Source organism: Amphiura filiformis, chromosome 1 (assembly GCF_039555335.1).
Source record: "Amphiura filiformis chromosome 1, Afil_fr2py, whole genome shotgun sequence".
In the NCBI taxonomy this organism is placed as follows: domain Eukaryota; kingdom Metazoa; phylum Echinodermata; class Ophiuroidea; order Amphilepidida; family Amphiuridae; genus Amphiura; species Amphiura filiformis.
The window spans coordinates 42,197,284-42,211,911 of NC_092628.1; positions in this window are offsets into that span (position 1 = coordinate 42,197,284).

Consider the following 14,628-nt stretch of genomic DNA (forward strand, 5'->3'; position numbering starts at 1 on the left):
GTGGGTGTGGATCTGGGTCTGGAGATGTATGGGTTAAACATGTTAAATGTAATATTAAATTGTATGAGTGCCTGGTGTAACGATTTATTTTATTGGACGACTAGCAATGGAAGTGGACCAAGTATGTGCAATGAGATATTGAATAGTTTGTATGTTTTGATACAGGATTAATGCATCATTTACTTTGTATTATTGAATTAGCATGGTCGACCGCGTCTATCGTGAGCCTATTAATGAAAACATTGCCCTTCTCAAAGTTGTTAGTGTGTAGCAAATTACCATTTATTTAGCATCATGATAATTTTATCATGACAAAGGATCATTATAGATGATTTCAAATTAGCTTTACAGACTTTCATCCGGTAGCCATGGATATCAAACATACAATATTCATGTAAATGTGAACCTTGCCTGTAATGAATTTCAACAGTCTGTCGTCAAATGATGTCGGGCATTAGAAGCTTCTAGAAAAAGGGGGTCATTGGATATCTGAACTTTAAAAAAAGAGGTCTTTTTTTCTAATAAAACATATTGTTTACTGAGAGAAAAATTATACTAAATATCATTCTTACATAATATTATTTGCGACTCGATTTTACCTCGCGGAAGAATTTAATTTCCTGGTCATTTGACTGTGTTGAAAATTAAACGGCATAGAAATATTTTAAGCACGGATTTTTAATTCTCACTGCACGGATTTTTAATCTCACTGCACAAACATACCACGAGGCACGTTAAAATAGCTCCTGCTTTGGAGACCAGATGCTCACCAAAATAACCATTCTTAATCCATATCCTCAACCAAACATGTATTTCATCTGTATTGCCCAGCATAACACAACTGAACGATACATTACTAAATGAAGCTATTACATTATTATGTGTGAGTTATGTGCGATGTGTAATCAAATGTCGAAATGTCAAAAGTGAAATGTATGGCATTGTGCAAGTCAGTCCGAATCAGTTACGTCAATCACAGTCTAGAAATATGGTCGGAACTTAAAGAGACATTCACGGCTTTTTGGTCTAAATATTTGTTCACATTATCTTCAATTTTAGTGAGGATTGTAATTTAAATGAAATATATTTGTTTTGCGAAGGGTACACTTGGTATACTCTTCGACTATCCAAACTCGTTCTAAAAATACGCGAGGTCAGATGTGGTCCCCGGGCCGGTACTCGCTGAAAGGGACCTCAAAATCAAATCACAAAAGCATCTCCCCAAAGGGCTGATAATAAGGTATCAAATTCAATCAGTGAGACTCCGATCATTTTTCCACAATAGAAGTTATGTGTTTTTCTCAAAAGTGAAACGGAAATTGGGAGAAATAATCAAGGGATTAATGAGAAAAGAATGTTATTGGTTTCGGTAGCGGTATCTTTGCACATGATTTTTTTTAAATAAAGGTGGTCACATATGCGGTATTTTTTACGCGTTTCTTCTGGTTTCGTATGAGATCACCCTCGGAACTCGCGATTGGTTAACCAGGCACTGTATAAGTCCCCCCACCCCGTGGTTCCAATAGGATGTACGTTATTAAGATTTTTTTTAAATGATGATATTCTAAGAAACTTTGCTAACCTTGCCCATAAATCTGCGAATGGGAGACCGGGTTGGCGCAGCGGTAGTCCCTCGCCTTGAATCACTGAGGTCCCGGGTTCACAGCCCCGACCGTGCCCAAGGGCTGTATGTGCACTTGGTTTTATCCTGATTCCATGCTCGCTCTCGCAGGTTTTCTCCGGGATTTCCGGTTTCCTCCTGCTTTACTTCCTTCACCCAATTGAATTTGGGGAGGTGCACAGAAAATGGATGTTACAATCCAAGTGCGGATAGGTTTGCGCTGCAACCGGCCGCGGATTAGTTGCTGCGAATGCTATCTGATTGTGATGATTCACCATGGCAGCGAAATTGCAGCGCTTTGAATCCTCTAAGATTTGGAAAAAACGCTATATAAATCCAAAATTTATTTATTAATTTAGTTATTAATAATGTCCCTTTAATTACGGTACATTGCCTTTGCTTTTCAATTGGTGATATTACATTACACTGTATTAAGGCTACATATAATGTAGGTCAGACGCGAACGTATGTATCATTATTTTTGTCCCGAATTTAAATCCCAATGAGGTGTTACCTGAATGACGAAGTGTCAATTTTCGAACTCAAGTGTCTGATGCCCGATTTGTTAACAGTAATAAAAATAGGTTAAATGTGAATAATGTTTTAGTTGGACGGCTTCTTTAATATGGATAGGCCACTAACTGATATTTCGTGTAGCTCTACAGAAGTTATGTAGTGGTATGCAAAGAAAGTCAGATGATTTGGCAACCCATTGTGTAAAGTGAGTGTGTGGAGGTTGGTGTGTGCTTGCCTTTGATTGTAAATTGTGAAACGTTTTTGTTTTTGTTTTCTTCAAAAATTGGGCTCCAATGTTATCCTGAGAGCAATCGGCGGATTCCGATTAGAGAAGTCGTCCTAAGCAAAGGTATCCTGATTTACACATACGACGGCGTAGAGTAGCGTATGAAGTAAATATGTGACCGTACACTACGAATGAGCTGTAAAATCGGCAAATTGTGTAAAATGTGCGTGAAGGTCCTATTCATAGATACCTCAACTTGTTAATAATCATGTTTGCTGAAGAGGATAATAGTCTTCTATTTATTTGTATATTACCCTTAAATAGCTCTAGTCTTTGTTTGCTTTGGCTTAATCCTGTTCAAGTAATGGGTTACAAAGCATTGTATTTTCTCTTGTTATGTATAACCAACTATTAACAATGAGTGGACAGTCCTGAACCTCCTTGACTTGGGGATGATATAAAATTATTACTGTTTGATATTTATTACCAGCAACAGACACATGTAGAACCGAAAAAGGTACCATTTTCTTGAAGGAGCAGAGTTCAACAAACCATAACCCCACTTCTGCATTCGTGGTGTACTGTCACTTTTGTCCTTAGTATAATATAACGTCATAATAACGTTTGTCACAACGTCTTTTATATAGCTCATACGCTAAGCAAGAACCTGGCTGAGTAGTTCTAAATCTTGCAACACTAGATAATGTAACAAGCTCACAGTATGTCAAGTAGGATCATTACTAAGTAATCACATTAGGAAATGCCGACACAGAGAAATACTCAATGAAGATTAGTTTCAATGGACGACCTAGGAGAAAAAACTTTGTTATGAGAAGTAGGTCGATGGTAATGCACCGATATATTAGCCTATCTATTAATATTATTAATGGTGTGGCAGAAGTCGTTAACTGCCATGGTATCGAGAGAAAGGACTTCAGGGAAGACCTCCTTTTCTCGGGGTCAATAAAACGCTTTTATCAACATTACATAAATGTTATGCACATTGCACAAGTGTGCTAGAATTCCGTATAGTGTTTTGACACGGAGAACAGCCCAGCTTCTCTGTTGATGTTCCCTGATGTATAGACGAATCCAACAAGCCAAGTCATGGTCAGGATTTGGTCGGCCATTATTGGGTCCCCGCAGCACCAACCTGGTGTTGTGACTGCCCAATTGGGTGGATTAGCGCCGCTTAAAAATCGATGTTAGATTATTTTTTGTGTTGTAAACTGTCATCATTCTTTTGTCTACGTGTAACACGGGTGATAGAATGCAGTTTAAAATACCCTTCAAGGCCGCATCATTTCACATTTTAGGTGAGATGGAGCCGACGGGGACCCAGCTATGGCTGCCATTGAGGTGTAGGAATGCGTGAAATTGGATTCGTCTATAGAGCGCGACCTTCAACACGTAAAATTGGGAGGGCTATTTTGAATAAGAAAAGGTTAGTTCCTGATAAAGAGTTCTGTGTGGCATGTAAATTTGTTATTTCCATAGTAAACATGGTAAACATGATATACTATTAAATCCTGACGCGTTTGTGTTATAAATAATATGTCATGAGCAAATTATTTACACTTAAAGGGTCGTGGAGATAGTCCTGGTTGCCAAGGTTTATAGTCAAGAATGGCTTTGGCATGTGTTTTAACGCTGTTTGTATGTAACTTGTGTTAATGGTTCGATCGAATGACTGTGCCAGGTGCATACGCGGTGGAAGTGGGCAGATGGGACACATCCTCCTCCCTAACATTTTCTGGGCGGGACGATCCTCCCAAAAAAATCCTAAGAAAACAAATGCTCCATCTACTTGGAAGAAATCGACCAGAATCGCCATGTGCACAGTGCACCTGCCCTTTTAGACCAATAAACACTATTTTAGGAGCCCAAAGTGTCACATTTTGCTCGTTTTGCACTGGCCCAGCAAGTAACAAGATTAAACTTCATATTCATGAATTTGGGGCTAACAAAGTCTGATATTGATTGTCCGGCCAATATTTGCTCCACACCCTAAATTCAAATGTTAATTATATGTATATTTCAGATCAGAATTGCAGGATGAAGTTAGGAAAAATGCAGATATCTTTTAGTCATGCTCGAAGATATAAACATAATCACTCCTGCGAATCTATTTACTGCATTATGTAGTATTATGGTATGCTATGATGATACTATATCTTACTGAGTACTCGTAAAATGATTTTAACGAAATGGTACCACTAATGCTGAACTTGGAAGTGTTGAGATTTCGGTAGCTTTTCTAGTCAAACATCCCTTTATCATAAAATGACTTTTTGCTCGGTTAATTTATTTGCTGTATGATGTCTGCACGTCATCGGCAATACCCGACGGTATGCTTTGGCGATTCCTGCTATTGTTTTTCAAACTGTCAAACCAATATTCTTTTTGCCAAAGGTCTATTCAAGCTTATTATCTCATAAACAAGGTTTATTAAAAATTCAAGGCTTGCCATACAATCTCCCCAAAGCTAACCGTGAAAAGACTTTTCAACATTGCTTTTCTTTCATTGTAGTTGGGGCAGATGTTATAGCATATTAATCCAATATTTTGCCTTTGTCTTCGTTTTCCTTTTGCCCAATGTGAATATTAGTGTTCTAGATAACTATGATCTACCAGTTTGGTTATGCAATACACGTGATGCAAAATATTCTGAGGGCAAGACGAACAACCCAAATATTAGTCTGGTCTTAACTCTATGGCATGGTACTAGATATGTTAACTTCAGTTCGGTTTACTTTTAAATTTCGTATTACTTGCTCGATTTCGTATACTTTGGTAAGAAGAGGATAGCAATGTTCCAAACCCGCTCGTACTTGCGTATCTGCTGACATTATATCGTCAGACAGCATGTGTAACACATGAAATTAGTGGAATGGCGTAAAAAATGTTTATAATTTCTAAATGCTATGCGAATATTGCGGGATTATAAAACTTTAATCTCACCTAAAAGGCACTCAATTAAACAAAACATTAATTGTAAAATAAAAATATCGGACCAATTGAAATGCTGTGAGAAGTTGTCATGGTTGTGCCTCAAAGTAATTGGTCAAACTTAATCTCGACTAAATGAGCTCTGATCTACATACGCATTCACCAGCTCATTATGGTTGTCATTATTAAAAACATAATACTTTCTTTATAAGAGTCGCCATTTAAAATTTCACAATGTTGTCACTTTGCACCTTTGTAACGGCTTTACCAAGGTTGATACTGTAAGCAATACACATTCCACTTTACAAAGATTTTGATAGGCTTAAACTCTGCCCGCGAGCCTTTTTTTGGATCAACATTTTAGCTTTTCAAAGTAAGATAGTTCGCTAATGAAGGATTTTTCCCAACTTTCTAACGCACATCACCGTGAGCGATATATCATAGTTTTGTCAGAATTTGCGTTTTCATTTCACCATTTTTACTGCCGGCTGACCATTTTTCAAAATCAACGCGTGAAATCTCCCTGGGTTTAATAGGAATACCGACATGGCTACAGTGTTGCTAGAACTTCAATATAGCAAAGAAATTCCCAGGCCTATAGCGCTCCTACTGATCATGTTTAACCAGAACACTTAATTGGGGATTTGGGCTACCAAATCGCTGGTCGGGCAATTTGCTTTCAATGGAAAATTGACCTGGATAAACAACAAAGGAAATATCGACTATTTCTGCTGGTTGCTCTCGAGATAAAAGTACTGAGTTAGACATTTTCGGAGCATGAAGGGGAAAAGGGTAAAACAAAAACGGAAATTCTGACAAAACTATAACATATAGACCCACACGATGTGCCTTACAGGGGTGGGAAATATCTTTCTTTAGCAAACTATAATTATTAGTTTGAGACGCTAAAACATGAATTCCGTAAAAAGCTCGCGGGCGAATTCAAGCCCTATAAAAATCAAAAATATCACACTAAAAGACACAATTTGATGCTTAATTTTAACACCAGGATTTTAAAAAAATGTATATCCAAGCACCAAGTTTTTAACTGACATTACTGAAGAAAAAAAAATTATTGCTTTATATTTGACCGAGAAAATTAATTTCATAGCAAAAAGGTGTATCTCTGAATTGTGCTGATTTTAACATGTATCGATCGACTTTTAGCGCGACTAAGCATTTCTAAAGAATCGGTTGTCCAGGTGGCTGACTGTCAAAACTAGTATAAGTGTAATAGATTATATACAATCACACAATGAAATAACGCTTTTAGCACAATTATTATGCGAGCTTGAGTTCCCTCGGTAACAATACCGAAAAAATCCTTTAGCTATACATTCAAATAAATGTTCCTGTTTCAAGATTTCAGTAAGTAATAGTTTGCTATGAAGATAAACAATTCAGAAGTTTATGATTAAAACGCCACAATACATTGCCTCGCTGCCGTTTTTACTTTTCAATAACATAAAAACATCGAATCTAAATTTGGCAACACCTTCATTAAAATTGGTTGAGAAGAATCGTGAAGAGTTTCAGTAGCCACAGGGATCTTAATAAACATCCCGTTATGGAGATGGCTGTTCCACTCGAGCGTTTTGTATGATAGACAATAACCTGGGGGACAGAAAGAAAAAGAGGAGGGGAGAAGTAAAATTGAAATGCAATCTAATACAATACGATTGCAGGCACATTCTTATGTTCTGTTAGAAACTCAATATATTTTGCTCTACGCTGATAAGAGGTCAAATATTACATGGAGACATCAATCGGCCTCTTGTTATATTTTTCACAATATTCTTACTATTGGTATTGTATGGATATGTGCAAAGCAATCTACCTTTCACTGAAAGTGCTTTACTATTGGTACCTACCAATGAATACCTACATCAGTCATTCCCGAAAACATATTCAGGATAGAAACACAATTCGATGAATATAATTAAAAGATTACAAAACTGTAGATGTAAAGGGAAAGTAATGGCATCTCGCATCTACATAAGCTTTCATTACTTTTGTATTTTGTGTGACTGATCATTCATCAATCATTCCCTTATATATAGAATTACCGTAATTACTTTCGCTGCGTCTTTTAACATGTTTAAACTTTAAAGGTTTCCAATTGCTATTTGCAAAGAAAAACTTGGAAAATAGTAACTTGGATCTAGTAGACAATTATTTACTGCATATGTTATTATGAATATCTAGATTAGTCGATTAGATTATTTCAATGCTTTAAAAATTAATTTACTCATTTTAAACATACGATGATGTGATATCTTGTATTTCACTTCCCCGCCATGGTTTGAAAATGTCAATAAATAAGAGACATGCGAATCGGACAGACGCATTATTAACAATACAAAATACGTCTTTACACACGGTGAAATAAATAGCGGGATATATTGAACAGGCGAGCAATGACAGGAGAACCGATAAAGCAGCTCTTCAGCATCATATTGGCGATCCCATCTACGCCAGTGACAGATTGTAGCCAAAATTTTCGAAAATTGTTCATTCAATGGGGCAATTAGCATAACATACCAAATAGGATAAAAAAATTTGCGGCACATCCCCGTATGGTCACTCGTCACTGCTTGTACAGAGTATCCGGGAGTTGAGTTTTCAATTTTCAATTATATTTCTCGAGAGTGTATACAAGATAACTTTCTCAACTTAATATAATAAACATTAACAGTTGTTGGTATTCGTATTATACCGGTATTGCAATAACTCTTTTAATAACTCTTGTTTTGTTGAAGTTGAGATGATGATTAAGTGAAAAAATCGACTCTCTAGAGTGGCTTTAGCTATAATAGCTCACTGCCGATGATAAGCAGGCGACAAAGGTATTATTTATTTTTGCCAAGCTTTTTATTTACCTTTTTTAATATAAGTAGCTATTTTTCTGGCAGTGGTTGCCCAGATATGTCACGAACTCAAACACGTGCGTTCTTTTTTTTTTTTTCTTTTTTTTTTTTGTAACAAACAGTTCATTTCAGTCACGGAGTAAAGACGTAAAGACAGGATTTGGTCAAAAGTTATTAATGTTTAACTATGTTGATGGAAAGTGTGGTGGGCTTTTCAATGTTTCTCTCTTTCTGTTTCACGTTTGTGAAAACACAGAGGCTTTCGGTTCCACACGGTCTGTACATCCCTATCGCTAACACATAGCTATGAGGCTATATGACCAGACTCGAAACTTGTTAGGCCACTGGAGGTACAAAACGCGTAACGAAATATTGCGTAATTGTTCTGGGCCGATTGATTGGGATTTAAAAACATGTAGCTAACCACGTATCACGCAATCAAATCAGCCCCGCTTTACTGTTCTTTCTTTCCCGTTGTAAACGCCAATTATACATCAAGACCTTTGCATTTTAAACGGTTGGAACTAATACTTCAAATACGGTGACATACTTTTATTTTACAACATAACAGAATCTTGAAACCAAGCCATGCAAAAAGGACCAAATATTCTCATTGAGCCCCGGACAAACACCGTCCCTATTTTTCGCAAATGTAATAGACTCTTAGAGATTGATTTATGATGGAGAAGATATTGCAACAGATACAACCCTTTAGCCAAATAAGATGAGAGAGTTGTTATCATTCATGTACTGTTATATGAACGCGTGCGTGGAATATTTAGTTTATCTTACAAATCGGGCGTAAGTTTTGCGCTGAGGGCATTGCATTGTCAAAAGTGCAATGAAATCACGAATGAGCGGCAAATCTGTTTGGAATGTTTTGTTTGGGGCATTCGTATCGTATTTGACCGGTTGCACTTTTGCGATAAGCTCATTATACGTCATGACAAATTTTTTTCTCATATTTTCTGATGAAGTTTTTCTGAACAAATTACTTACATGGTTTGTCGTTCTATGAACATTTTGCTTTTGAGACCATATGCTTACCAAAATCACCATTCTAAGACTATATCCATAAATAAATAGGTGTTTCATCTATATTGTCCATCATAAAACAACAAACCAATACATTTCTAAATGAAGCTATTACATTAGTATGCGTGTGTTATGTATAATGTGAATCAATTGTCGAAATGTCAAATGTGAAATGTATGGTATTTTGCAAGTCAGTCCGAATCAGTTACGTCAATCACAGGAGTCTGGATCTATAGTCGAAATTTAAAGAGACATTCATGTATTTTTAGTCCAAATATTTATTCCATTTATAAAATGTGATTTTCATGGGATTCTGTTCACATATCTTCAATTTTAGTGAGGGAAATAAAATTTTGGTATTATGATTCATGGTGTATTATTTTGTCATTTAAACTCCTTGCACACTACATGGTTGCAGCGTTAGCTCAAAGACAATATTGTTCAAGGGTTAAAAAGAAACAATGTTGCTCCAAAAACAATAGCAAAGAAGCTTAAACTATAAATTAGCTCCCGATAGAGGGCAGGGCCTGAAGAATGAGAGAAATTATGGGGTAAAAAGTAAAAAAGTGAAAAATATAAAATAACAGTATCCCACTTCCCGTGCCCGTCACCCAGTAGAGACATCCCGTCACCCTTAAGGTTACTCTTACTTTCTTGTACTGCGGGGCCCTTATATTGGGGTCCCATTTGAGTGTTTAGTCGACGTATGGAACTGCAGCCTTAATGTTTTACAGTATCAACAAAAAACATCAAGTGACTCCCACATAACGACTAAACACTTCAAGTGGGACCCCAATATAAGGGCCCAGGAAGGGCAAGAAGGCAAGAGTAACTTTAAGGTAACGGGTTGCCTCATATATGTCATTTAGAATCTCCGAATGACTTTTTTATGTTGTTGAAATAGCTATCCAACATATTCGATTGGTACAGAAACAATTTATTCGGTCAGGCAATATTTCATAGGGCAATAACCATTTTCAATATAAACGTTGATGTGACAACTTTAGTCGTATTTGTACGAAATGGGAACATTTGTCTGGCCAGAGGTGCTTGGAGAGAAGAAGGAATCGACACACAATACAGCCAGGACAGCAATCATGGTTTCCAGGTTATTATTAGCGTTTTCCTTAATGTATTGATACAGCACCTAGTGAATAGGTAGTTTTTGGCTTTTACTGGATCTACTTAATGCATAGTCTTCTACGCCACACAAGAACCAAACAAGGGGAAATACCTTAGCTGTTTACGCATTTTAAGAGGTCCAAACAAGAGATAATTTTCAAAACCGTTTCACCCGCCGTTTCATAACTAAGATTAATAAAATAATCGAAATGTGTATAGATATGAAGTTTGTTCCTCACAAGGTTTGGGGAATAATATCAAATTTAACCAATCTGCGTGTTTACACTGAGCACTCTGTATTTTTACCCGGTATTACCTGCTAACCCAGAATCCGATTCAGGTAACTACCGGCACGTTTCTACTGATGCTTAAAATAAGGCTTCCGGTGTGTACCGGAAGTACTGAAAATATTTTCCTGACCCCAAGCTGCTTTTAAGGTCACGATGTGATACATAAAATGTACATAAAAGAAGTTCAACACCCAACAACCGTTAACCGTTGTGTTTCCACTGACAGAAATACCGGGTGTCACACCACATGGTATACCTCATGAGGATCACGGTTGCCGGGTGTCCACACCGCATCACTTTGAACCGATCTGTTTCTACTGAGCACATTAACCGGTAACCGTTCCCCAGTAGAAACACGCAGAATGTGGTATGTGTCCGTGAAGACATACAACAGCTATCGACAGTTAAATGAATGAAACGTTTCTTGGATCACCCAATAACCGGAAGGCAGATAGATTTGTCAGTGTTAAATGTTGTCTTTGTTTCTGTACACCCTGCTTTTAGTAAAGATATCAACTTACTATCATCGAAAACATTTGGTGAAGTGTGGGTATCGGAGAAAATTAAGTATTTTAATTGAATTTGACGATTGCTTTGAGATTCGATGGAATATTTTACATATTTGAAGCATCATTAAGTATTCAAATATAAATAAAGGCATATCTCTATCATTCTAACGTGAAAGTTGTGGACTGTGTTTTAATTTTTAGTTTAAGTATGTTCAAATAGTAAGTACCTGTGACAATGAGCTGTCAAAACATGCCATAAAGAGAATAATCTGTATAACTAATGACAGTCTGTACAAATATGTTCGGCAGCTGATTAAATTTTATTTAGAACTTGCATTATTTACTTAACCAACACGTAATATTTTAAGTGATTGGTATTATGATTACAAAAGTAGAGAGTAGAATAATTAGGTATAAAGAGTGAGAACTTAATTAATTCGTGATGCAATGAGCTCCTTTCTTATACACTGCGACAAGTATATACCTACCTCTGTGATTTTTCAAATATCACGTTTTATACCTTGAAGCATAATAATCGTTAAGATCCATATGTATTTCTTCAAAGTTATAATAAAATCATTTCCAATTCGTTTTCCTTGACCGTGTAAATAAAGAGATGAACATTATTATAAAAAGGAACTCTTATGTATGTACACCAGCCGTAGGCAAGAACACTTCATCTGTGTTATGAGTTAATAACGTTATCATCCGCAACATTTCATCTGGGAATAACGCCGTGTTATACGGCATAAGAGGTGTGTTATATGTTTCTATTTTTAGATGCATTTTTATTCTACAGTGCTGTTATCAGATTTACATGGCTTAATACGCAAAATATTATTATATATATACAAATTGGAAGTGGTTGAAGACAAAATGTCTACTCGCAATGCATATATGGTACAAATGGAATCACTCATGATGAGCTATGACTAGACCTATTCAAAACTTTATATTAATCTTAAAATATTACGAAATTTACTTATGAAAATTGATGTTTGTATACAGGGTGTCCCAGAAAAAATTACCTGGTGAATTGAGCATCATATACGCTAATTTTATTTGATTCAGTTGACTGGTTGCGACGAAATGAGCGATTATATAATGTGCGCATCAATACAATTCATTCCAAGTTTGATCAACGGGTGTCTTTTTTCATACTCGTTCAACTCTTCCTAAAGTGTGTGTATCGCATTAAATTTAGTCCTCTTATCTATGAACTTGTGTCCAAATTCATTCACCCGGTATTTTTGTCCTGGGACACCCTGTATGGGTCGTGTATACTTTGTTATTTTAGGCACACTGGTCAAAACATGTTTCAATTTCTACGTAATTTAGGTAATGGAAATTAATAAACTCCTTGGTTAGGTATTAATGAGATAAAGGCCTGCTGGTTTCCAGAAAAGTCATTAATGCAGAATCTACACTTTACATGCCATACAGAATTATCATCGTCATCATCGTCATCTTTATCATCATATGGAATAACTTACGTATAAAACGACAACCTTATATGGATCCCTATATTATTAATATTATGGATGTTATCATTTCTTATTTAGAGAGTATGGCCGGCCACCAAATATTAGCAGATCCTAATCTTGTTAACACTGTCTATTATTTGTTTTCTTGTTCTTATATAATCCACCTTACAGCGCTTCTTTATTAACAGCATATCCAAATGACAAAGAACCGACCGACACACATAATCAAGATCGTCAAACTTGCGGTCAAACAATTAAGAAATAAGAGAACGTGGTGAGATAAACAGACAAAATTCTCTGCAGTCACGAACCAATCCTTTATATTATTAGCGCCATATTTGTTATTAATATTGACGTTCCGCCCAATGGATCATCTAGATGGTGTGTTTTTTGTAATTTTCTTAAATTCACTTATATATGCCAAGACGATGATGATGATCGACTGAGTAATATTATATTATAGTGTTATAGTATCAGTGATCATAGGGTTGTTGGTTCGAGGCAAGGATCTCTAGTGGAAATATGAAATTAAATTAAAAATGTACGATTCATGTCAGTTCCATCCAAACTTAGAGACTGTTGTCTGTTCAGAAGGTCAATGTTTTAACTGGATGCACCTTTTATGCCCAATCCCGTGTTTTTAAGTCCTTCCACCCGGTGGTGTGTAATACAAACATATCAAGCTTATAAGAAGATTGCCTGACCTTTCTCAAGAACCATTGAGTCAATTCCAGGCATGTCTGTAATCGTTTCGCCTAATTTTTTGCTAATCTCAAATATGGACGCGAAAATGTGAGATTCTTATCCTATGTTTCTTTTAAAATGTTTAATTAGGTGACTACGCATATCCTCTCGTGTAGATGGCTAAATATGCCATAGCTTGTGAGTATCCAAAGAGACCACTCAGCCCTCTCCGTGAATCAGCAAAGTGTGTTTATATTTTCTCTGACATGTTATTTTTGCATGCACAGGATAATGGATATAATTATCACTTGGAGAAACCCCGATTCATCTCATAAATATCTAGATGGTATTTTTATTTTTATTTTTATTGCGCATATTAATGCGTATACAGAGTTTGTCTCGGTCCCAGCCGGTTTGTGTTCCTCCGCGGTTTGTTTAGTGACAAAGGATTACAAATCGGCAGTGACCGAGACTAATACAGAGTTCTATTACAAAAACTTCTACATGCAAATGTAAAAAATTTCTTTACACATACTAATTCTCCTGTAGATTATTAAAAAAATTCTAAAGAATCCCCGGAAAGAATTAAAAATGATAAAGTTTAATGATTTCATAAATAGATGAGTTTTTATCTCTCTCGAAACACGCTTAGAAGAGACTTAGACGTGTAGTGAAGCACCCCTCTAACCAAATAACACGATAATTAGAATGGGCGACTAGCTGGTGGCTAGCTAACGTGAAGGTGAAGAAATACAGTAGTATGCTTGAAGGGCTGAGTGGATCAAAAGCATAAAAGAATAATTATGTTATCTTATGAGGATGTTCACCTTATTATTATGGGGAAGGGCGAGTGTGTTCCTTATCCAAAGGAGGTCAAAATGAATGTCGATTTCTCAGTAGATATGAAACTTTCGTGCATTCCATACCCTACCTGGGAAATATATTTTTATGTTAACATTTGTGCTAAATGAATGCAATCAAGTAACATTTACGAGGACAAAATTTTGAACATTTTAGGCACACTGGTCAAAACATAATAGAGAGATTGCGAAATTTACGTGAAACGTGATACGGGAACGCCAACCGCATACTACATTAGTCGAAAATCAGCTAGAATGCCCTCTAGAGGGTGAAATCTATTGTGAATTGGTCAATCGTGGAATTTCCGTAAGGCGGTTACGTTGCGGTTGGTAGCCAAAAAATGACGTTCCAAAATGACAAAAAAAAGCCATTACAAAATGCAGAAAAATGTTATGTTTGTCTTGTTATGAAGCAAATCAAAGTATCCAAATTGAACAAGTAGAGTCCGACATGTAATAAAATCC